Genomic DNA, 27,481 nt, shown 5'->3' with positions numbered 1-27,481 from the left:
GAGTCACTGATGCTATGTAACCATCTCATCCTCTGTGCCCTCTTCTCTGCATAGAGAAAACTAAAGAAGGGAAGGGAGGGAGGGATGGAAGGAAGAGGGATAGAATTGTGATGAATAGGAGGCAAAAATGAGATCACCATGGACATGTTAAAGGGAAAAGTAATAACAAAGTTCTCATAGCTGCTCACTCCTTTACATTCCTTTTTAAACATACTGGTCTAGAAATGCATAAGCTTACACTTGGAATAATAGCTTACTGTATTACCATTAAATTTTTCTTAATTTCTTTTCCCTTCTTCCTCAAGTAGTCTCACTTGATACCTTCAAATTCAGCGTAAAATTTCTTAAGTTATTTCCTTATACATGCATACACATAATCTGCACTGATTTTGAAAAGTAAATTTCTTTTCTTTCTTTTTTTTTAAATTGCAAATAGAACTGCCTTATGACCCAGCAATCCCACTGCTGGGCATACACACCGAGGAAACCAGAATTGAAAGAGACACGTGTACCTCAATGTTCATCGCAGCACTGTTTATAATAGCCAGGACATGGAAACAACCTAGATGTCCATCAGCAGATGAATGGATAAGAAAGCTGTGGTACATATACACAATAGAGTATTACTCAGCCGTTAAAAAAAATACATTTGAATCAGTTCTGATGAGATGGATGAAACTGGAGCCGATTATACAGAGTGAAGTAAGCCAGAAAGAAAAACACCAATACAGTATACTAACACATATATATGGAATTTAGAAAGATGGCAATGACGACCCTGTATGCAAGACAGCTAAAAAGACACATATGTGTATAATGGACTTTTGGACTCAGAGGGAGAGGGAGAGGGTGGGATGATTTGGGAGAATGGCATTGAAACATATATACTATCATGTAAGAATCGAATCGCCAGTCTATGTCCGATGCAGAATACAGCATGCTTGGGGCTGGTGCACGGTGATGACCCACAGAGATGTTATGGGGAGGGAGGTGGGAGGGGGGTTCATGTTTGGGAATGCATGTACACCTGTGGTGGATTCATGTCAATATATGGCAAAACCAATACAGTATTGTAAAGTAAAATAAAGTAAAAATAAAAAATTTAAAAAAAAGTAAATTTCTTAAAAAGTAAATATCCTTAGTGTTGTATTCATACTGCACCATTATAGGATTAAAATGGGGAATTGATGTAATTGATTAGGAGGATTTATCCCCAGAATATCTTTGAGATCTTTATACTGATTTTAAAATATAATTGAAAAATATTACAGAGCAACGTCAACAAACTGACCAATTCTAAGAACGTTTCAAGTTTTAGGGGAAACTTGAAAGAGTAAGGGTCAGAAATGAGAGCTGTAGGAATGAAAAATGGGAGAAAGCACACGAAAAACTAAGCTTCTAAACATTTTCTGTGCATTTAGATATTAAAATTTGAAAAATCTTAAATGACACTGATTCTTGTGTATATTCAACATATATCAATTTGCATCAGTGCTTCCTATAAATTTAACTGTGGCTCAGAACTGAATATATATTAGTGCACCATGAGAATAAATTACTTAATGTAAGTTCTCATTTCTTTTAAATGCATTCACTGAAGTAAACTTAAACGAGTTTATGAAACATTAAATTATCTGTTTTTCTCTTAGCTACATATATTTTTTGAAAGAGTAGAAAACTTTTAAGAAATGTGTCTTAATTGGGCATTTTTCTTTATAGTAGTTCATGAACGAAAAGAACATAGCTCTTAGCAGTGAAGAATACTGATGTATTAGCTCTTGATAGCTTGTGAAAGATATTTCAAACAAAGTTTATTGATATGTATGTAAAATTTTTCTTTCCATTGAAATAATTTCCCATGAGTTACACTTATAAGTGAAAAAGAATAAGACACAATGATCTTTTTGGCTGTTTCAGAGGGGGGAAAAATTTCTCTCTCCACCAACTGCACCCCCACCTTCAGCCCTCAGTTGCGTAACTGAATGGTCATCATTCTGAGCTCTTAAGGTGTTGTCATCATTCAGTCACTTAGTCGTATCCGACTCTTTGTGAACCCATGGACTGCAGCACTCCATGCTCTTCTTTCCTCCACTATCTCTCAGGGGTTCCTCAAATTCATGTCGTTTGAGTTGATGGCCATTTCAACTATTGCTCCTTCTGCTGCCCCTTTCTCCTTTTGCCTTCAGTCTAAGTTACACAACTAGTTAATTACAGCACAACTGACCTGCTGGTCAGTCCTCCATTTTCACTTACCAACCCGCAGCAGTAATTTTCTACTAGCAGACAATTTGTATTTTGTGCTTCTTCACTGTGATGCAGGAAAAAAAGAGAAAAAGCTAGTGACCCAAATGTTACAGATAATTCTAGAAAACACACGTTTTATGAGAAATCTTGACAAATTCCAAGTGTGAGAAACCAAAGGAGGGCTCATGCAGATAACTTAGAAATGGGATTCTAAGGGGGTCTGATAAATGACATTCTACTCATGAGACAAGACATGAACGAAGTGAGATGGCGCTGCTTACAATACCCCCTAAAGAAGTCAGCGCATTCAGGCTGGATAATGCTTTGACAACTAGCTAAATCCATAGCAAGAAGCAGAGTTCTACTTCAGAGTTTCACTAAGTGGATACTCTTGAGTATTAAGTTTTATATTTTTAAGTAATAATCTTCTATGATTGTAAGGAAATGCCTGGTGGCTCAGCAGTAAAGAATCTGCTGGCAGTGCAGGAGGCTTGCAGGAGATGCAGGTTTGACCTTTGGATTGGGAAAATCCCCTGCAGTAGGAAATGGTATGGAGAAGGCAATGGCACCCCACTCCAGTGCTCTTGCCTGGAAAATCCCATGGATGGAGGAGCCTGGAAGGCTGCAGTCCATGGAGTCGCTAACAGTTGGACACGACTGAGTGACTTCACTTTCACTTTTCACTTTCATGCATTGGAGAAGGAAATGGCAACCCACTCCAGTGTTCTTGTCTGGAGAATCCCAGGGATGGGGGAGCCTGGTGGGCTGCTGTCTATGGGGTTGTGTAGAGTTGGACATGACTGAAGCAACTTACCAGCAGCAGCAGCAGCAGCAGGAAATGGCAACCTACTCCAGTATTCTTCCTTGGAAGATTCCATGGACAGAGGATCTTGACTGACTACAGTCCATGCAATCTTAAAAGAATCAGACACAACTGAGCAACTAAACAACAAAAAATACATACACGTATTTAAAATTTGGACACTATTATGAAAGGCAAAGCAAGAAGAACAATGCAAATTAATTGTGCCAGTATAAACAAAATTATTTATTTTTCATTTTATCAAGATCATAGTCACTTTATATAAATTTTTGTATTTGTTTTAAAATTTATGTGGACCTTTATCCATTTGTGTTTTCTTTTGAACACATGCTTTTTATATCCCTGATCATAGATTAATCCCTATCACATGGATATACCACGTGATAGCAATGAGCGTAATATCTGAATTATAGTAAGCTCTCGAGAATTATCAATTATGGGTTCCACGAGCATTTTAATTGTTCAAAGTTGTCTATTATAAACAATGCTTTGATCAAAATTACAAATATAAATATCTGAATCTCTAATTCTTTGAGATAAATTATCAAAAAGAATTGATTGGACATGATCTATTTAAAGTTTTCAATATTGAAAGTTTATGATTGTGTGTCCCACCACACGCTACTGATATTACTTTTCTGTGTCTAAATTAATCTATAAAAGTAAAGGAAAAATATAACATTGTCTAACATGACTTTTTATCTTATTAATAAGAATTATAGAAAATTCATTACTTTACATTTTAATTTCGCTATGCATTTTTCACATTTGGAGTTAACGTCTCTTTTAGAGCAAAAGTTTCACAACTATGCCTCAGAGAGACCTAAGGACCAACCTACAAGGGGCTCTGGGAAGTCAAGCAAATGGGCAAAAGAAGATCACACTGGGTGTTCAGTCTCTGGACTTTGACTTGAACAAGTCTGCCCCGTCTATTTTACAATCTGGGCTTCATCTAAAGTTAAACATGTAGAAGATGCTTGGTAATCACTATATTTTAGTGTTAGTAATGACAAGTAGTAATTGCTAATTTGTAATCACTCTACACATTTTTAACAAATTAACACTGTATCCTTTTTTTAAAAAAATGTTATTTATTTATTTGGCTGTGCCAGGTCTTAGTTGTGGCCTGTGAACTCTTAGTTGTGGCATGTAGGATCTAGTTCTCTGATCAAGGGACACCTGGATTGAACCCAGGTCTCCCGCATTGTAGGCTGACGCTTTACTGTCTGAGCCACCAGGGAAGTCCTCCCTGTTATTTACCTGAGGCAAAACTATGGTGGAGGTAATGAAGATAATGGTGACCTCCTTCAAAAGGTCCCATGCATGCACTGCTATACTCAATGCCCCCAGCCCTGCAGCAGGTCACCACCGACCCATGCCGCCTCTGCCAGAGATTCTTGGACAATCATGGGCAAGTCTGCATCAGCCTATTGTAGGGTCACTGCTCCTTTCTCCTGGGTCCTGCTGTGCACAAGATTTTGTTTGTGCCCGCCAAGAGTTTGTTGCTCAAGCCTGTGTAAGTTCTGGGAGCTCTATGGTGGGGTTAATGGCGACCTCCTCCAAGAGGGTTTAAACCATACCCAGGTCTGCTGCACCCAGAGCCCCTGCCTCTGCAGCAGTCCACTGCTGACCCATACCTCCACAAGAGACACTCAGACACAGGTCTGTCTCAGTCTCTGTGGGGTCTCTGGGTCCTGGTGCACACAAGGTTTGTTTGAGCCCTCTGAGTATTTCTGGTGGTATGGGGTTTCATTCTAAACGTGATTTCACCCCTCCTACCATCTTGCTAGTGCTTCTCTGACCTTGGACATGGGGTATCTTTTCAGAGCCACTCCAGCAGTGGAGAGTTCTGACAAAACTTGGTCCACTGGAGAAGGGAATGGCAAACCACTTCAGTATTCTTGCCTTGAGAACCCCATGAACAGTGTGAAAAGGCAAAAAGATAGGACACTGAAAGATGAACTCCCCAGGTCGGTAGGTGCCCAATATGCTACTGGAGATCAGTGAAGAAATAACTCCAGAAAGAATGAAGAGACAGAGCCAAAGCAAAAACAACACACAGTTGTGGATGTGACTGGTGATGGAAGTAAAGCCTGATGCTGTAAGAACAATATTGCATAGGAACCTGGAATGTTAAGTCCATGAATCAAGGCAAATTGGAAGTGCTCAAACAGGAGATGACAAGAGTAAACATTGACATTTTAGGAATCAGTGAACTTAAATGGACTGGAATGGGTGAATTTAACTCAGATGACCATTATATCTTCTACTGTGAGCAAGAATCCCTTAGAAGAAATTCAGTAGCCATCATAGTCAACAAAAGAGTTAAAAATGCAGTACTTGGATGCAATCTCAAAAATGCAGAATGATCTCTCTTTGTTTCCAAGGCAAACCATTCAATATCATGGTAATCCAAGTTATGTCCTGACCAGTAATGCTGAAGAAGATGAAGTTGAATGGTTCTATGAAGGCCTACAAGACCTGCAAGAACTAACTCCCCAAAAAGATGCCATTTTCATTATAGGGGACTGGCATGCAAAAGTAGGGAGTCAATAAATACCTGGAGTAACAGACAAATTTGGCCTTGGAGTACAGAATGAAGTAAGGCAAAGACTAGTAGAGTTTTGATAAGCGAACACACTGGTCATAGCAAACACGCTCTTCCAACAACACAAGAGAAGACTTTACACATGGACAGCACCAGATGGTCAATACCAAAATCAAACTGATTATATTCTTTGTAGCCAAAGATGGACAAGCCCTACATAATCAGCAAAAACAAGACCAGGAGTTGACTCTGGCAAAGACCATGAATTCCTTATTGCCAAATTGAGACTTAAATTGAAGAAAGTAGGGAAAACCACCAGACCATTCAGGTATGACCTAAATCAAATCCCTTACAATTATACAGTGGAAGTGACAAAGAAATTCAAGGGATTAGATCTGATAGAGAGCCTGAAGAACTATGGACACAGGTTCCTGATGATTCCCAAGAAAAAGAAATGCAAAAAGGCAAAATGGGTGTCTGAGAAAGCCTTACAAATAGCTGTGAATAGAAGAAAAGCAAAAGGCAAAGGAGAAAAGGAAAGATATACCCACTTGAATGCAGAATTGCAAAGAATAACAAGGAGAGATAAGAAGGCCTTCCTCAGCAATCAATGCAAAGAAATAGAGGAAAACAATAGAATGGAAAAGACTAGAGATCTCTTCAAGAAAATGAAGATACCAAGGGAACATTTCATGCAAAGATGGGCTCAATCAAGGACAGAAATGGTATGGACCCAACAGAAGCAGAAAATATTAAGAGGAGGTGGCAAGAATACACAGACGAATTGTACAAAAAAGATCTTCACAACCCAGATAATCATGATGGTGTGATCACTCACCTAGAGACAGACATCCTGGAATGCAAAGTCAAGTGAGTCTTAGGAAGCATCACTATGAATAAAGCTAGTGGAGGTGATGGAATTCCAGTTAAGCTATTTCAAATCCTGAAAGATGATGCTGTGAAAGTGCTGCACTGCATATGCCAGCACATTTGGAAAACTCAGCAGTGGCCACGGGACTGGAAAAGGTCAGTTTTCATTCCAATTCCAAAGAAAGGCAATGTCAAAGAATGCTCAAACTATGGCACAATTGCACTCATCTCACACGCTAGTAAAGGAATGCTCAAAATTCTCCAAGCCTGGCTTCAAAAATACGTGAAACGTGAACTTCCAGATGTCCCAGCTGGATTTAGAAAAGGCAGAGGAACCAGAGATCAAATTGTCAACATCCGCTGGATCATCGAAAAAGCAAGAGAGTTCCAGAAAAAATATCTACTTCTGCATTATTAACTATGCCAAAGCCTTTAACTGTGTAGATGGCAACAAATTCTAGAAAATTCTGAAAGAGATGGGAATACCAGAACACCTGACCTGCCTCTTGAGAAATCTGTGTGCAGGTCAGGAAGCAACAGTTAGAACTGGACATGGAACAGCAGACTGGTTCCAAACTGGGAAAGGAGTACCTCAAGGCTGTATATTGTCACCCTGCTTACTTAACTTATATGCAGAGTACATCATGAGAATCCCTGAGCTGGATGAAACACAAGCTGGAATCAAGATTTCCAGGAGAAATATGAGTAACTTCAGATATGCAGATGACACCACCCGTATGGCAGAAAGCAAAGCTCAACATTCAGAAAAATAAGATCATGGCATCCGGTCCCATCACTTCATGGCAAAATGGGGAAACTGGTAACAGTGTCAGACTTTATTTCTGGGGGCTCCAAAATCACGGCAGATGGTGACTGAAGCCATGAAATTAAAAGACTGTTACTCCTTGAAAGAAAAGTTATGACCAACCTAGACAACATATTAAATAGCAGAAACATTACTTTGCCAACAAAGGTCATCTAGTCAAAGCTATGGTTTTTCCAGTAGTCATGTATGGATGTGAGAGTTGGACTATAAAGAATGAATTCTGAGTGCCGAAGAATTGATGCTTTTGAACTGTGATGTTGGAGAAGACTCTTGAGAGTCCCTTGGACTGCAAGGAGATCCAACCAGTCCATCATAAAGGAAATCAGTCCTGGGTGTTCATTGGAAGGACTGATATTGAAGCTGAAACTCCATTCCTTTGGCCACCTGATGTGAAGAGCTGACTCATTTGAAAAGACCCTGAGGCTGGGAAAGATTGAGGGTGGGAGGAGAAGGGGATGACAGAGGATGAGATGGTTGGATGGCATCAGTGACTCAGTGGACATGAGTTTGGATAAACTCTGGTAGTTGGTGATGGACAGGGAGTCCTGTCATGTTGCAGTCCATTGGGTTGTAAAAGAGTCAGACACAACTGAGTGACTGAACTGAACTGATAGTGCTGTTACAGGTATAAATCGGTAAAAAATTTCCTATAAAGATATTTTAGTCATGTAAATCAATTTTTTTTGCAATTTTTTTTCTAGAATTATTCTTAATAAAATAATCAAAAATAAGACCAAAATTTATAGGCAACTATGTGTGATTTAAGCTTCCCTGTTGGCTCCGTGGTAAAGAATCCTCCTGCCAATGCAGGAGATGCAGTTTCAACCCCTGGGTTGTGAAGATCTCTCGAAGAAGAACATGGCAACCTACTCCAGGATTCTTGCCTGGGAGATCACATGGATTAGGAGCCTGGTGGGCTACAGTTCGTGGTGTCACAAAGAGTCAGACATGACTGAGCAACTGAGCACAAAAGCAGGCATATAATTATAAATAAACTGTAACATATATTATTATAGTATATTGTCTTCTAGACTATATACTGCTGCTGCTGCTTCTAAGTCACTTCAGTCGTGTCTGACTCTGTGCGACCCCATAGATGGCAGCCCACCAGGCTCCCCTGTCCCTGGGATTCTCCAGGCAAGAACACTGGAGTGGGTTGCCATTTCCTTCTCCAATGCAGGAAAGTGAAAAGTGAAGGTGAAGTCTCTCAGTCGTGTCTGACTCTTAGCGACCCCATGGACTGCAGCCCACCAGGCTCCTCCGTCTGTGGGATTTGCCAGGTAAGAGGACTGGAGTGGGGTGCCATTGCCTTCTCCAATGCAGGAAAGTGAAAAGTGAACAGTGTATCATATAATAGTATAGTGTACTGATATTATATATGCTTATATATATTTCATGTATATATTGTGGAACCTGGCAGGCTACTGTCCATGGGGTCTCAAAGAGTCAGACATACCTCAGCTACTGAACATGTCAACAGTTTATTTAAAATATTGGAAAAGATAATTTCTATATAGTTCTTTTGATAACAATTAGATGATTACTACTATAAGTTATTACATTTGCAGTATTAAACTGTGAAGGAAAATAATTATTCTAAAAAAGAAGATTTATATATACATGCATATATATGTATATATCTATATATATATGTATATATTAACACTGGCTTCCCTGATACCACAGTTGGTATGAATTTGCCTGCAATGTAGGAGCTCTGGGTTTGACCCTGGGTTGGGAAGATCTTCTGGAGAAGTGAAAGGTTATCCACTCCAGTATTCTGGCCTGGAGAATTCCATGGACTGGATAGTTCATGGGGTCAAAGACTCAGACATGACTGAGCAACTTTCACTTTTCATATTTATTATTAGTTAGTTCAGTCACTCAGTCGTGTTTGACTCTTTGAATCACAGCACGCCAGGCCTCCCTGTCCATCACCATCTCCCAGAGTTCACTCAAACTCACGTCCATCGAGTCAGTGATGCCATCCAACCATCTCATCCTCTGTCGTCCCCTTCTCCTCCTGCCCCCAATCCCTCCCAGCATCAGAGTCTTTTCCAATGAGTCAACTTTTCGCATGAGGTGGCCCAAGTACTGGAGCTTCAGCTTTAGCATCATTCCTTCCAAAGAAATATGGGGGTCAAAGACTGAGAAGGGAATGAAAATCATTCAGACCGGATATTTACTGTATGACACTAGATTCTTTAGGACAAAAGAGAAAAGGCATGGAAATTTCATATTAAGTTTTTAAGTGCAAGACTGCTTAAGGTACAAGGTGCAAATGGATGCTTCTCAGAATGAATGAACATGCTGCTGCCGGTGCTGTCGCTTCAGTCGTGTCCGACTCTTTGCGACCCCATGGAAGGCAGCCTACCAGACTCCTCCATCCATGGGATTTTCCAGGCAAGAGTACTGGAGTGGGTTGCCATTGCCTTCTCCAATGGCAAGCACAGTGCTACCTGAAAATGTATTTTGCTATATCAAGGAATTAAATCTGTGATTTCCCCTTAGTAATTATTTAGCAAAGGTGTGAACCAATTTTATCATGGTTTTATTCTCTTTTCATTTGAAGCTACATATGACTAAATCAGAAGCTTAGTCTTGTCATTCAGTGTGAGTGGTTATGTCTGTTTTACAAAAGTAATCATTGGGAAAATCTATACAATAGCAATATTGTATTTCTTCAATCCTCGTGCCAGATGCTCTAGTCTTTTCACTCTGGAAACTGTTTGAAATGGAAAGATAACCTATTAAGCAATTTCACAGAGTCCTTGTGATGGAAATTAGTAAAGCAGTCTTCTTCAATTAAGTCTGAGGGCTAGTGAAATGAAACGGCATCTGATTCATTCATTTCTGTCTACCCCTTGACTACAGCACGAACAAATAAATTGTCAACAAAGGGAGAGGACATATTATTGTTGCTTTGTTAATAATGTTAAATTGTGAAAAGCAATTATTTTTTCATAACCCTTCTGGAAATAGATGAGAACTATGCTTAGATTTCCACTTTATTTTCAAAGTAGCTCTTAGTTTAATGTGTTGCACGATGTATTTTAATTTTTATGAAAATTTTCTATACCAAAACAGTAATACAACTGCTGTTTCATTTATTTCTTCCTCATGGTTTAAGGTTTAAGGGTTAGTCTATGTTAAATTAATCAAGTGGCTTTGTATTTTCAACTGTATACCACAGATTTATCAGATATTCAAAAAAATTTTCTTTAGTTCTTGACATGTAACAATTTGTTGAAAAAGAAATATAATTGGACTGAGAATCAGAAGAGACAGTCTTGAGTCCAGACTGATTTCTTATTTATATAATCTTGATTAAACCACTTGATCCTCTAGGCTGCACATATATTTACTTATAAAATATGGTAAAAGTATCTTTCAGTTTTTTTTTTTTAAATTTTCCCCTATCAGTTATGCTAGAAATCTAACATTTGGTGATCTATTTTCTTTCAGGAAACAACATAATTTCCTGGGTGCGATTAGAATCTTCTGGAGTTGATTTGCATATAGAAACTGTATTTAGGAAACATCCACTTCTCTTAGACTATTTGATCAGGTGCAGTTATAAACAGGCAGCAGAGATACAGAAGAGGTGGTAAGAATATGCATAACTATGTCAAAAAGCCTTAATGACCCAGACAACACAATGGGGTCCCTCACGTAGAGTCAGACATCCTGGAGTGTGAAGTCAAATGGGCATTAAGAAGCATTAATGTGAAAAAAGCTAGTGGAGGTGAAAGAATTTCAACTGAGCTCTTTAAAATCCTAGAATACAATGCTGTTAAAGTGCTGCACTCAATATATTAGCAAATCTGGAAGATTCAGCAGTGGCCACAGAACAGAAAAAGGTCTGTTTTCATTCCGGTCCCAAAGAAGGGCAATGCCAATGAATGTTCAAACTGCTGTCCTCAAACTGTTCTCATTTCATATGCTAGCAAGGTTGTGCTCAAAATCCTTCAAGGTAGTCTTCAGCAGTACATAAATCAAGAAATTCCAGATGTACAAGCTGTGTTTCAAAGAGGCAGAGGAACAAGAGATCAAATTGCCAACAATCATTAGATCATAGAGAAAGTAAGGGAGTTCCAGAAAAACATCTACTTCTGCTTCATTGACTATGCCAAAATCTTTGACTGTGTAGATCACATCAAACTGTGGAAAATTTTTAGAGATGGAAATACCAGACCACCTTACCTTCCTCAGAAATTTGTATGTGGGCCATGAAGCAACAGTCAGAATTGGGCATGGATAAATGGACTGGCTTAAAGCTGGGAAAGGAGTAAGACAAGACTATATATAGACACCCTGCTTATTTAACTTATATGCAGAGTACATCATACAAAATGCTGGGCTGGATGACTCACAAGCTGGAATCAAGATTGCCAGGAGAAATATCAACAACCTCAGGACAGGAGCAGAAAGAAATGGCAGAGGATAAGATGGTTGGATGGCATCTCTGAATCAATTGACACGAATCTGAGCAAACTCCAGGAGATAGGGGAGGACAAAGGAGCCTGGTGTGCTGCAGTCCATGAGATCTCAAAGAGTAGAACACAACTTAGTGACTGAAAACAACAACAGATATATACCTTACATTGACATTAAATTTTTGTTGTTGCTGAGGCCCTTTCTCTTTTGGTTAATAAAGATTTACTTATATGAAAATTTAAGAACTAGGAAAGATATGTAGATAAGTGAGAGGTTTTTATTTATTATAATTCATTTCTTTTGTTATGGAACAAATGACAGCAGAAATAAAGGAATTAGAGAAATGTAATTAGCATATCTATTCCTGGGTCTTCGTTTTTGGAAATCAGGAAAATTCACTCATCCTTAAGCTCTAACTCCTATAGAAAACATTTTTTTTTTTTTACCTAATGTTTCTAAAAATTCTCTTTAAGCATCCTTAAAATATAATTTAATTATCTGTAGATTTTAAAATGGAAACTACAAAAATATTGTAACCTTCTTAATTCAGTTTTCTATGGATATGAGTCAACTTACACAAAAAGTCTCACTCAGCCAAGCTGTGCACTGTGGAGGAAGGAGTAGCAGAGTATACATTTGAAGATTTGGAACTGATTTCAAGCTTGAGACTAATAGTCAGGGACACTGATGCTTTGTCAGGGAGCTTGGTACACAATCTTTGTGTGCTGTGTGCTAAGTCACTTCAGTTGTGTCTGACTCTAGGCAACTCCATGGACTATAGTCCACTAGGCACCTCTGACCATGAGATCCACCAGACAAGAACACTGGAGTGGGTTGCCATACCCTCCTCCAGCTGGTGGTGGTGGTTTAGTCGCTAAGTTGTGTCCAACTCTTGTGATGCCATGGACTGTAGCCTGCCAGGCTTCTCTGTCCATGGGATTTTACAGGCAAGAATACTGGAGCAGTTTGCCATTCCTTCTCCAGGGAATCGTCCTGACCCAGGAATCAAACCCAGTCTCCTGCACTGCAGGCAGATTCTTTATCAACTGAGCTATGAGGGAAGCCTCTTCCAGGGGATCTTCCCAATCCAATGATCTAACCCACATCTGTTATATCTCTTGCATTGACAGACAGATGTTTTACCACCAGCACCAGCTGGGAAGTCCAATATAATCTTTAAAACAATGTTACTATAAATGTTAAGTAATATAAGTTTTATCATGTTTTTCAACTTAATGTAAGCTATGGAATATCTTACCAATGGCAGATACTGTTTAAACAAATTTAATATATAATTCAGGGTAAGGCCAAATGTGACCAAATAGATCAAACATGTATATTCTGGTCTGCATAATTCTAGAAACAGAACAAGAAGGCAATTTATGAGATTACCCTTGTATTTCATGTTATATCATGTCAAAGTACCTTTGGCCTGTGGGGAAAATCTATTTCCTAAACAACTGTGGGTGTATTTTTAAAAGCAAATATAGACCTTAAGAATAATGATGCTAATGAAGGTAACAAATTAAAAAATGAGATGTGAAAGTTTACTGTAAAACGTAAAAAAAAAATATGAAAAATATACAAAGTCTGGGAGTACTTAAAGGCAAGGATGTTAAGAGTAAAAGGTTTGGAAAAGAACTCTTGGTGGCAGAGCATGTTTGGATGTACATTAAACTATACCAAGGGAATATTTTATGCTAAGATGGGCACAATAAGGACAGAAATGGTATGGACCTAAAAGAAGCAGAAGATATTAAGAAGAGGTGACAAGAATACACAGAAGAACTGTACAAATAAAGATTTTCATAGCCCAGGTAATCACAATAGTGTGATCACTCACCTAGAGCCAGACATCTTGGAATGTAAAGTCAAGTGGGCCTTAGGAAGCATCACTACGAACAAAACTAATGGAGGTGATGGAATTCCAGTTGAGCTATTTCAAATCCTGAAAGATGATGCTGTGAAAGTGCTGAACTCAATATGCCAGCACATTTGGAAAACTCAGCAGTGGCCACAGGACTGGAAAAGATCAGTTTTCCTTCCAATCCCAAAGAAAGGCAATGCCAAAGAATGCTCAAACTACCGCACAATTGCACTCATCTCACATGCTAGTAAAGGAATGCTCAAAATTCTCCAAGCCAGGCTTCAGCAATACATGAACCGTGAACTTCTTGATGTTCAAGCTGGTTTTAGAAAAGGCAGAGGAACCAGAGATCAAATTGCCAACATGCACTGGATCACGGAAAAAGCAAGAGAGTTCCAGAAAAACATCTATTTCTGCTTTATTGACTATGCCAAAGCCTTTGACTGTGTGGATCAGAACAAACCATGGAAAATTCTTCAAAAGATGGCACTACCAGACCACCTGACCTGCCTCTTGAGAAATCTGTATGCAAGTCAGGAAGCAACAGTTCGAACTGGACATGGAACAACAGACTGGTTTCAAGTAGGAAAAGGAGTACGTCAAGGCTGTATATTGTCACCCTGCTTATTTAACTTTTATGCAGAGTATACATCATGAGAAACGCTGGACTGGAAGAAACACAAGCTGGAATCAAGATTGCCGGGAGAAATATTAATAACCTTAGATATGCAGATGACACCACCCTTATGGCAGAAAGTGAAAAGAACTAAAGAGCCTCTTGTTGAAAGTGAAAGAGGAGAGTGAAAATTTGGCTTAAAGCTCAACATTCAGAAAACTAAGATCATGGCAAACGGTCCCATCAATTAATGGGAAATATATGGGGAAACAGTAGAAACCGTGGCTGACTTTATTTTTCTGGGCTCCAAAATCACTGCATGGTGACTGCAGCCATGAAATTAAAAGACGCTTCCTCCTTGGAAGGAAAGTTATGACCAACCTAGACAGCATATTGAAAAGCAGAGACATTACTTTACCAACAAAGGTCCATCTAGTCAAGGCCATGTTTTTTCCAGTGGTCAAGTATGGATGTGAGAGTTGGACTGTAAAGAAAGCTGAGTGCTGAAGAACTGATGCTTTTGAACTGTGGTGTTAGAGAAGACTCTTGAGAGTCCCTTGGACTGCAAGGAGATCCAACCCGTCCATTCTAAACGAGATCAGTCCTGGGTGTTCATTAGAATGACTGATGTTGAAGCTGAAATTCCAATCCTTTGGCCACCTGATGTGAAGTGCTGACTCATTTGACAAGACCCTTATGGTGGGAAAGATTGGGGGCAGGAGGAGAAGGGGATGACAGAGGATGAGATGGTTGGATGGCATCAGTGACTCAGTGGACATGAGTTTGGATAAACTCCGGGATGGTGATGGGCAGGGAGGCCTGATGTGCTGCACCCCATGGGGTTGCAAAGAGTCGGACACAACTGAGCGACTGAACTGAACTGAAACTATAGAATTCACTGGGAGAGAATTACATTGTTATTTGAATACAATGAAAAGCAGCTTAGGATTTGTTGTATAGAAGTAGTTCAGAATGACATGGGGGAAAGATTTAGAAAGAACGGCTGAGCAAAATTCTGAGGAGCATAGGAATTGCCAAGTTAAAGAGTTGTTAAATCCAGAAGAAATGTCACTCTGGGGTGTAAAAATGACATGGAACCAGCAGTGGGATAATTAAGCCATCTTATGGTGAGTTATGATTGTTGCCCAGAAAATAGTCCTCACATCTTAAAATCGGACTTCATAAGCTACTATACATAGGAATTAATAAAAGGAATTTTTCTCCTATTTCCTTGTTGTTTAGTTGCTAAGTTGTGTCTGATTCTTTTTTACCCCATGGATGGGAGCCCACCAGACTCTTCTCTCCATGGGATTTGCCAGGCAAGAATACTGGAGTGGGTTGCCATTTTCCTTCTCTAGGGGAATCTTCCTGACCTGGGGAACAAATACTGGTGTCCTGCATTGGCAGGAGGATTCTTTACCACTGAGCCACCAGGAAAGTCCTTCCTATTTCTTTACCTTTGTGTAATTTGCACTCAGTTTTCCTCCAGAGTCAAAATAATTCACTTTCACTACTATAGATTGGTTTGAAGAAGCTGGTGACTTCTTGAAGAGAACACAAGAAAGGAGTGCAATCTGAAGGCTTTGATTTTTAGAGAAGAGAGCTTTTGTATATCCATGTCACCTATTTCTTTCAGTAACTGTAACACCACTGAGAAGAGCCGGGGACTGTTTTTTCAGATGTGAGGTGCATCAATATAGTGCCATCATTATTATAGTTTTGGTTTAATAGCGTGGGAATTAAATCGTGTGACAAAGATAGGATCTATAATAATCCAGCTTGATTTTATAAACTGACAAGCCATTTTGCATTGACTTCCTTTTTTTTTTTTTTTTTTGAAAGCTTAGGGATTTATTTCTGTTGTTGCTTGTGGTTTTCTTTCATGTTGAACAAATTCAATTCCTTATGCATCATTCATTATTTCATAAAGTTTTCAAAAGTATTTTCTCCACTAGATTCCCTCAATTCAGGAGCTCTTGATGAATTGTTCAGTCAGTACAGTTCAGTACAGTTCAGTTCAGTTGCTCAGTCGTGTCCGACTCTTTGTGAGCCCATGGACTGCAACACACCAGGCCTCCCTGCCCATCACCAACTCCCAGAGTTTATCCATACTCATGTCCACTGAGTCAGTGATGCCATCGAACCATCTCGTCCACTGTCGTCCCCTTCTCCTGCCCTCAGTCTTTTCCAGGATCAGAGTCTTTTCCAGTGAGTTGGCTCTTTGGATCAAGTGGCCTAAGTATTTATTGGAGCTTCAGCTTCAGCATAAGGCCTTCCAGTGAACACCCAGGACTGATCTCCTTTAGGATGGACTGGTCGGAACTCCTTGCAGTCCAAGGGACTCTCAAGAGTCTTTTCCAACACCGCAATTCAAAAGCATCAATTCTTCGGCGCTCAGCTTTCTTTATAGTCCGACTCTCACATCCATACATGACTACTGGAAAAACCATAGCTTTGACTAGATGACCTTTGTTGGCAAAGTAATGTCTCTGCTTTTCAATATGCTGTCTAGGTTGGTCATAACTTCTCTTCCAAGAAGAAAGCGACTTAATTTCATGGCTGCAGTCACCATCTGCAGTGATTTTGGAGCCCAGAAAAATAAAGTCAGCTACTGTTTCCACTGTTTCCCATGAAGTGATGGGACCATTTGCCATGGTCTTAGTTTTGTTTATGTTGAGTTTTAAGCCAACATTTTCACTTTCTGCTTTCACTTTCATCAAGAGGCTCTTTAGTTCTTCTTCACTTTCTGCCATAAGGGTGGTGTCATCTGCATATCTGAGGTTACTGATATTTTTCCCAGCAAACTTGATTCCAGCTTCTGCTTCATCCAGTCCAGCATATCTCATGATGTACTTTGCATATAAGTTAAATAAGCAGGGTGATAATATACAACCTTGATGTACTCCTTTCCTGATTTGTAATCAGTCTGTTCTTCCATGTCCAGTTCTAACTGTTGCTTCCTGACTGCATACAGATTTCTCAAGAGGCAGATCAGGTGGTCTCGTATTCCCATTCCTTGAAGAATTTTCATGTTTGTTGTGATCTGTATAGTCAAAGGTTTTGGCATAGTCAATAAAGCAGAAGTACGTATTTTCTTGGAACTTCCTTGCTTTTTCTATGATCCAATGGATGTTGGCAATTTGATCTCTGATTCCTCTGCCTTTTCTAAATCCAGCTTGAATATCTGGAAGTTCTCAGTTCACATACTGATGAAGTCTGGCTTGGAGAATTTTGAGCATTACTTTCCTCGCTTATGAGATGAGTGCAATTGTGCCATAGTTTGAACATTCTTTGGCATTGCCTTTCTTTGGGATTGGAATGAAAACTGACCTTTTCCAGTCCTGTGGCCACTGCTGAGTTTTCCAATTTTTCTGGCATATGCAGTGTAGCACTTCTACAGCATCATCTTTCAGGATTTGAAATAGCTCAACTGGGATTCCATCACCTCCACTAGCTTTGTTCGTAGTGATACTTCCTAAGGCCCACTTGGCTTTGCATTCTAGGATGTCTGGCTCTGAGGTGAGTGATCACACCATCATGATTATCTGGGTTGTGAAGACCTTTTTCGTACAGTTCTTCTGTGTATTCTTGCCATCTCTTCTTAACATCTTCTGCTTCTGTTGGGTTCATACCATTTCTGTCCTTTATTGTGCCCATCTTTGCATGAAATGTTCCCTTGGTATCTCCAATTTTCTTGAAGATCTCTCGTCCATCCCATTCTACTGTTTTCCTCTATTTCTTTGCATTGATCTCTGAGGAATTCTTTCTTATCTCTCCTTCCTAGTTTTTGGAACTCTTCTTTCAAATTGGTATGTTTTTCCTTTTCTCCTTTGCCTTTCGCTTCTCTTCTATCTACAACTATTTGTAAGGCCTCCTCAGACAGCCATTTTGCCTTTTTGCATGTATTAGTCTTGGGGATAGTATTGATCACTGCCTCCTGTACAGTGTCAGGAACCTGGGTCCATAGTTCTTCAGGCCATCTGTCGATTAGATCTAATCCCTTGAATCTCTTTGTTGCTTCCACTGTATAATGGTAAGGGATGAATTGTTAACTAATCAAATAAAACTAGCAGAAAACAATAATGATCTTAAACCTCTGTTGTTTAATACTTCGTAAATCAGTGCTAATTTTTAGGTCCAGAGAGGCTGCAAAATGGTAAATCCTTACATATTGGAAGGAAGTGTTTTATTTTTATCATTTTAAAGTAATAATACATAATTTAAAATCTGATACAGTATTTTATATTTTATTGGTTATAGCTTCTTACAAAACCTAGTTTAAATTCTAATTCCCAAATTCTTATGCAATTAAACATTCATGAAGACCTTGTGAAATTAACCTGAAAAAATATCTAAGGAATGGTACAGTATTTACACTGTAACCATTCCTTAGAGAATTTACATTTTCCAGGAAGCCCAGGTAATTACTCATGATGGCAGAAAGGATTATTTTAGATGTCTGTCTTTACAGTTATGTCTTGAATTAATGTATACCAAGAGAAAGAACTAATTGCAATAAGTTTACTGTTTTGAGAAGGAATGAAAGAGCTCACAAAATATCATTATAGAAGTAGCTACAAATATTTTTATCTATATTGTATTTAGAACCAGTATATAGAGTACTATTATACTGACAACTGGGTATGTTGATTGCCTTGCTGGTCAAAGTTTAGAATGTTCTTCTTGTGTAATTTTTACTCTGAGTCCTTTATTTTCTATTTGCCTTGAGGTCAACAAATAATCTAATTTGGACAGGGCAGTCTCAATATTTACCTTTATTTCAGTTCAATTCAGTTCAGTTGCTCAGTTGTGTCCGACTCTTTGCGACTCCATGACTCACAGCACGCCTGTCCATCACCAACTCCTGGAGTTCACTCAGACTCACGTCCATCGAGTCGATGATGCCATCCAGCCATCTCATCCTCTGTCGACCCCTTCTCCACCTGCCCCCAATCCCTCCGAGCATCAGGGTCTTTTCCAATGGGTCAGCTCTTCGCATCAGGTGGCCAAAGTATTGGAGTTTCAGCCTCAACATCAGTTCTTTCAATGAACACCCAGGGACTGATCTCCTTTAGGATGGCTCAGGATAGGTTTTAAAATAAATATATTAACTTATAATTTTCATAAATATTTTCTTGTTCTACCTCAACCTGGAACCTTGAGGTGTCTTGAACTTACTTGCCTTCATTACAGCAAGGTGGAGATCAAAGATTGCTTGAGGTCATTGACTTTTCCTTTCTTGGTAAAGAGTTTAAATGATTATGGTCAAAATAAACACTAAACACACACAGGTGTTCAAGTTTTTGCTCAACACAATACTAAGTGCATTACATATATTTTTCCTATCACTCTTATAAGCCAGGTCAGCACCAATATTAACTTCTTTTGAAGATGAGTAAATTGAGGTTAAGTACAAAGGCAGAAGCTAGTGAGTGGCTGAGCTGGGATTCGACTCAAGCAATAATTCCAGTTCCTTGGCTGTAACTGCTGTGTGTGTTAGTTGCTCAGTCATGACCAACTCTCTGCAACCCAATGGACTGTAGCTTGCCAGGTTCTTCTGTCCATGGGATTCTCCAGGCAAGAATACTGGAGTAGATTGCCATTCCCTTCTCCAAAGGATCTTCCTGACCCATGGATCGAACCCTGGTCTCCTGCATTGCAGGCAGATTCTTTACCCTTTGAGCTATAGGGAAGTCCTATAGAAGTAACTTCTATATTTAACTTTAATATACTAGATTATTCACAGAAGCCCAGACTGGAAAGGCAAAAACGGAGGATGAGGTATTCATAACACTGTGTATAGCTGTTGGGAGAACACCGTGTGACAAGACCTCCAATACAGGCTCTCTGACTCAACAAAGATTCTAGTGTTTCTGTTTATCATGGGACTCATTGACCCTACCAGCCATAGGGCCAGTCTGAGTTGTTGATTTCCAAAGTAGAATAATGAAGGAGAGAAAGATTAAGGTTTAGTTGAATATAAAACATGGATAGATTGATAGTATTAATAAATAGAATCAGGATTATATTTTTTGAGAACAGATGAAGACATGATTCTCACCATTTTCATTCTTCACAAAAACTTCAGAGAAATTGGAGACTACACTGTTGATATGACATCTGCATGAACATGTCAAACAGAAAGTTGAATATTCTCAGACATATGGGATATTTTAAGAATGGCATTATGATTTGGGGAGTCTTCTCCACATAGATGAAGATGAGATGAGCTTTACAAAACTGACGATGTACCTTACAAAACGTATGGTACATATCTTATTTAGTAGTTGAAAAATAAAGGCTTTCTGCTATTACCAAACATGGAAAAACTAGATAAATATGGTTTGAAGAGTAAAAATATTCTCATGAATTGCAGATAATTTTATATCTAGAAAGTCAATATGATCAATTGAATATCTATTAAAAATTAATCATCAATGCTAGAAATGGGGCTATGTGGTTTCCTCTTGTTTTACATAAATGCAATCATATTTTGAATATTTACACACTAAAATAAAATATATACAAGAAGATTCATCCAAATGTCAACACAGGTTGCCTTTAGGTTAGTAGTATTAGTTCCTCAGTCGTGTCTGACTCTTTGCGACCCCATGGACCGTAGTTCTCCAGATTCCTCTGTCTGTGGAATTCTCTAGGCAAGAATACTGGAATGGGTTGCCATTTCTTACTCCAGGGGATCTTCCTGACTCAAGGATTGAACCTGGATCTCCTACGTTGCAGGCAGATTCTTTACCGTGTGTACCACCAGGGAAGCCCTTCTGGTTATAAGGGTGAGAAAATGTAAGAGGAGAGTTTTCAGTTTATTTTTTATAATCTATATAAAGCTTGAATTTTTAAGAATTAAAAAATATATTGCTTCATTTAAAGAATGTAAAGCAAAAGTAGATTTGGGGGAAAGTTACAACTAATTTTATCTAGAACATTGGTCACCTAGATTTAAAATGCTGAATCCTAATTTTGTCTCACCACCTCTGTGCCCTAATTCCTACCTGCTTTATCAGAATTTATTAGGATGGACCCCAAGGATCTGTATTTTTAAAGATACCTACTTTTTAAATTTTTATTTACTTATTTTAAATTTTTTTGGCTGTGCTGCACGCTACATGTGAAATCTCAGTTATCTACCAGGGATGGAACCCACACCTCTTGCATTGAAAGTGTGGAGTCTTAAACACTGGAACGCCAGGGAAGTCCTCAAGAATCTAGTTTTAACAAACTTTATCCTTGGTTTTTATGCATACTAAATTAGAAAATAACTAGTTTAGAGGGTAATTTCAGTACAGATCTAGAGTCAAATATCAATTTGCATTAGGGGAAGGAGTGAATAAAAGACACAAATATTGAAGAAGAAAGTAAAATGTAATGTGAAAAAATTTTGAAGGAAAGAGGAAAAAGATTGGTAATTGCCATTAGACTGGTAACTGCAAATTGTATTAAAAAAATCTTTCCTTCATTAATGAAGAAAGCAAAATTATTAGATAATAATTTTTTCACTTAGGAGTTTTAATTCTGATTTTGTGCAAATGGTTGAATGAATCTAAAGTGAAAAGTCAAAGGAATAGTAGTTTGAGTTATACTGTGATATAAACACCAGGATATATTTTATCTCTTTATTTCATTGCTGCAATAGAAGACACATTTTTACATTGTCCACTCTACCTATATCTTTGACTTTTTTTTATAAGTGGCAATATATGTATTTTTTATCACTAATAATTTACCAAAGCTTGATATTTTTGCTCTTTTCAATATATGGTGGAATTCACAGCTTTTAATAAATCAGAACTCTGCTGATTCTCTTTGGACAGCTGGCATTCGTGTTTATAGCCTTAAAGGGAATGTGTGAACATCTGCGTTTGATGAATAACTCCATGTGTATTGTAGTTCCTTCAACAGAAATTGTTCAGAGGTTCAGAGAGCTGGTGATAAATAATTAATGAGCACAGAAGCAATAATCTCACTTTATTGCCAGACTTAGAGGAAATACACAGTACAAGCTGTAAACCAGGCTTTCCTTTCTCTTTTGTCTTCCTTTTGACTAGTCATTTAGTTGATTGCAGGCTCTGCCATTCAGAAGACCTCCAGGCTTATAACATATCTTCATTTTATCTTGTCTTTAATTCATTTTGTCAAAGGGATATCATGAATATTGAAAGCTTCTGTCCTTCAAATGCCACTGAGACATGACTTCTAAGGCAATGCTTAACTTGGATGTGGTAGGTATGAGCATATCTACTTTTTTTTAAATTTAAAATTATTTTCTGATTTTGTAAAGCTTTTTTATGACATTAAGATAAATAGAAAAGTAATAAATTATAGAAATTAATGAAATAATTGTACGATTTCTGTACAAATCTTAGAATCAAAGTATGAATTTATCTAGTAACACAACAGTCCCACAGATTGGTTCAAATTTGATATCCTTACCAAGGTAATATAGTTGAAATTTAATATAGGCCTTTATGGATACAATGATACAAGCCTTGATAAAGAGATAATTTATTAAAAGTAAAATCTGCCAAAGGATTCTCTATATTAACAAATATGTAAGTGAAAGTGAAAGATGCTCAGTCATCTCTGACTCTTTGCAACCTCATGGACTGTAGCCTGTCAAGCTCCTCTGTCCATGAAATTCTCCAGGCCAGAATACTGGAGTGGATAGCCATTCCCTTCTCCAGAGGATCTTCTCAACCCAGGGTCTGAGCCCAGATCTTTTGCTTTGCAGGTGGATTCTTTACTGTCTAAGCCACCAGAGAAGCCCGATTATATAAGTAGAATCCACAAAAAGAATTCTTCTCTGGACTTTAATATAATTTTATTATTAATTAAAAAGATGAGCTTCCCAGGTGGCACAGTGGTAAAGAATCCACTTGCCAATGCAGGAAATGCATGAGACACGAGTTCAATTCCTGGGTTGGTAAGATCCCTAGAGTAGGAAATGGTAATCCACTCCAGTATTCTTGCCTGGAAGGTTCCATGGACAGAGTCTGGGAGGCTATGGTCTTTGAGGTTGCACAGAGTTGGACACGACTGAGCACACAGTAGTAAAAAGATAAATTCTGATATTAATTATGTCTTTAAAGCTTATATTGTTTTAAAGTTTGAACCCAGCACATCTCCCCAAAATGACAGTCATTGAGATTAAAAAATACAGATTAGAAAAATAAGCATATATATTCTTATGCCTGGCATAAGGATATATTCTCATTTAACTCTCCTAATAACCTATATAAAAGATAACTGTATCTGTTTTATAGATAAAGGCAATGTGGCTCGATTACATGCCTATTTTTAGTTCTCATAACCTGTGAGTGTCAAAACTGGGTTTAATATCTGGGATTATTTTCCTCAAAAGCTCATATTCATTCCACTGTACTATTTTACAGAATACTTGTTTTCATCTTACATGATATCAATAGTATACACTTGATGACACAAAGCTATTTCTTGGCATCATATACTCTAAAGCAATGATAGCTTATGGTGAACAATGTCAGATTCGTGATCTCTGAAGAAGATTTAGCTTCAGGCCCAGGGACCAGGCTTGATCACTCAAGAGCTTTTGTGTAGCAGAGTTTTATTAAAGTATGAAAGTGACAGAGAAAGCTTCTGACACAGACATCAGAAGGGGGATGGAGAGCGGCCCCCTTGCTAGTGTTAGAAAGGGAGTTATATAATTTTTCAATTGGTTATTACAATAAATCAAAAGAATGTCTCAAGGTTGTAAAGGTCTTACCAGACCCACTCCCGTAATATATATTTAAAGATGACAGAATTTGTCAAAAGGTTCTCGAAAAGGAGAAATATGTCCTCAAGCAGGATACATTGTTGTCCTTAGTACAGAGTTTAAGGGAAAGCATATCCTTGAGCAAGATAAGTTGTTTTGTTGTGTAATCATCAGCTCTGGGTTTAAAGAAAATAAAATTTGTCCTTTTTTCCTCCTTGAGAACTCCAGACCCCTCTCTTCTCCTCGGGGACCCCGGAACCCCTTCTCTTCCTAAGGGACCTCTGACTTCTTATCAACCTACCTAGGAATTGACTCTCTCAGCAATATTCTCTGGTCCACAGGGAGGAACTAACAGTGTTGCACATGTTATGTTGCTCATGTTATAGCTAGCCCAGTTTTAACTTTAACTCTCTCCTATTTTTAATGGTCTGCCATCCTTCCTTTCTTTCTTTGTTTTATTATCTATTAATCTATTATCTCTTACCATGTTCTGCTCCCTCTTTCTCTCCTTTTGCCCCCTCTCTCCATTCATCTGTCTACCAAGTTTTTATGTACTTTCCTGTCTTCCAAACCATTATTGCCCTTGTAATGAGAGCAAAGACCACATTACATTTATTCTTGCTCCTAGCACAGTGGCATTACAATGCATTCAGTAGGAAAAAACATAATCCTTTAGCTATGACAGAATTATACTGGAAGGCAAATTGATGCCCAAGAGTGTTGTGAATCAATGAAGCAACAGAGGAATCAGAATTAAAAGGAATTTGCTGGTTTAATTTTCAATACATTGACATTTTGTACTTAAAAAGGGCGAATTACACATGAAGAAGAAGAGATATCTGGCAGAGGAGAAATCATGATCTTTGTGATGTATTTTTTCAGATGAGTCATCCTTTAAACAATGGTTTCTGCTAATAGTGACTAATTCTCAACAACACAAAACTGCTAACTTCATGATCACACAGGTAACAAATCATATTTGTTTTCTGCCTCTTCAACTAGCTTCATTGTCTTTTTCTTTATAGGTGAAAGTACATGGTAATGTGAAAGGAAAAGAAGCCAGGAAAAAGAAATCCAAGTTTTACTTCTGGCTATTCTAATTAGTAGATCTAAATTTTTGATTTCTCTATAAAATGTTTTAATTTGCTGAAAATTAATGATACATCGAGTAGTATATGATGTTTTTAAAGTAATTTAATAATCACAAAAAAGTCATGTGATATGTTTCTTCCCATTTTACGCTGGATTAAGTTGAGCTTTAGAAAAGCTAAGTAATTTATGTAAACTCATGCAAAAGGTACAACTGATATTTGTACACAAGTATTATCCCAAAGTCAATGTTCTTCCTTTACATATAATTAGTAAATTGATTTTTGTTTTGTGTTGTTTTGGTATTTAGTATGTTAATACAATTGAAAATAGCACACAATTCTCCAAATGTAAATGGAAACTGGTTTTCTATGGAAATGTGTGCTGGAAGTTTTCTCTTTGAATTTCTTTGTTGATACTGGTTGGATTGCTTAAAAGATTGTTCATAGCTTTCTAGAGCCTCACAAAAAGCATAGACAAATATGATCTGACCATAGTCTCATGCTATGATACCTTCCCAAACACACCACAGAGCTACCTGTCTAATTTATAAATATCTCCATGTTTAGGAAGTTGTTTTCTTCCTAAAGAAGACTGGATTTGTAAAGGCTTATGTTGTTAAAATTGGTTCCTTGTTGTTGCCGTGTATATCCTCCTCCTGCCATGTATATCTTTGAATGTTTGTTTTACAGAGGAACACAGAATAAGCCTTGGAGAAGGAAATGGCAACCCACTCCAGTATTCTTGCCTGGGAAATTCCATGGATAGAGGAGCCTGGCAGGCTACAGTCCATGGGGTTGCAAAAAGCTGGGCACAACTCAGTGACTGAGCATGCACTCACACACAAAATAAGCCTATACTTGTTGCACATGAAATTGTTACATATTTCAAGATCAATATTTCATAATCCCTTTACTGTCATGCCTAACCATTCCATGTCTATTCAGTGGGCTCTCATATTACAAGAATTTAAGGTCCTTCACCAATTTAGTAACTCTTCTTTCTGTGTTTTTTTATTACTTGCCTGAATCCAAGCTTTGCCCAGCAGAGTTGGAGCAGGTCTATCACTTCATATTTTCTTAAAATATTAGTCTCCAATTAAGTATGCATGCGTCCTAAGTTATTTAAGTTAATCTGACTCTGTGCTACTCTATGAACTGCAACCTGCCAGGCTCCCCTGCCCATAGGATTCTCCAGGCAAGAATACTGGAGTGGGTTACAATGGTTACAATGCTCTCCTCCAGGGGATCTTCCTGAGCCACAGACCGAACCCACATCTCTTACATCTATTTGCATTGGCAGGTGTTTTATTTATTTCTTTATTTTAATTGGAGGCTAATTATTTTACAATATTGAGTGCCCTGTTTCATGAATCAAATGTGGAGTGGTGATCTATTTCAATTATGGTAATATACACGTTTCAATGCTATTCTCTCAAATCATCCACTCTTACCTTCTCCCACAGAGCCCCAAAGTCTGTTCTTTATATCAGTGTCTCTTTTGCTCTATCGCATATAGGGTCATCATTACCATCTTTCTAAATTCCATATATACAGTCAGCAAAAACAAGGCTGGGAGTCGACTGTGGCTCAGATCATCAACTCCTTATTGCCAAATTCAGACTTAAATTGAAGAAAGTAGGGAAATCCACCAGATCTTTCAGGTATCAGCTAAATCAAACACGTTATGCTTATACAGTGGAAGTGACAAATAGATTTAAGGGACTAGATCTGATAGATAGAGTGCCAGATGAACTGTGGATGGAGGTTCATGACATTGTACAGGAGACAGGGAACAAGACCATCCCCAAGAAAAAGAAATACAAAAAAGCAAAATGGCTGTCTGAGGAGGCCTTACAAATACCTGTGAATAGAAGAGAAGTGAAAAGCAAAGGAGAAAAGGAAAGATAGACCCATTTGAATGCAGAGTTTCAAAGAATAACAAGGAGAGATAAGAAAGTCTTCCTCAGTGATTAATGAAAATAAATAGAGGAAAACAATAGGATGGGAAAGACTAGAAGTCTCTTCAAGAAAATTAGAGCTACCAAGGGAACATTTCATGCAAAGATGGGCACAATAAAGAAATGGTATGGACCTAAGAGAAGCAGAAGACATTAAGAAGAGGTGGCAAGAATACACAGAAGAACTGTATGAAAAAGGTCTTCACAACCCAGATAATCACGATGGTGTGATTATTCACCTAGAGCCAAACATCCTGGAATTAGAAGTCAAGTGGGCCTTAGGAAGCATCACTATGAACAAAGCTAGTGGAGGTGATGGAATTCCAGCTGAGCTATTTCAAATCCTAAAAGATGATGCTGTGAAAATGCTGCACTCAGTATGCCAGCACGTTTGGAAAACTCAGCAGTGGCCACAGGACTGGAAAAGGTCAGTTTTTATTCCAATCCCAAAGA

The sequence above is a fragment of the Capricornis sumatraensis genome, chromosome 4, assembly GCF_032405125.1.
Source record: "Capricornis sumatraensis isolate serow.1 chromosome 4, serow.2, whole genome shotgun sequence".
Taxonomy (NCBI): Eukaryota; Metazoa; Chordata; class Mammalia; order Artiodactyla; family Bovidae; genus Capricornis; species Capricornis sumatraensis.
This window is presented reverse-complemented; position numbering follows the sequence as displayed.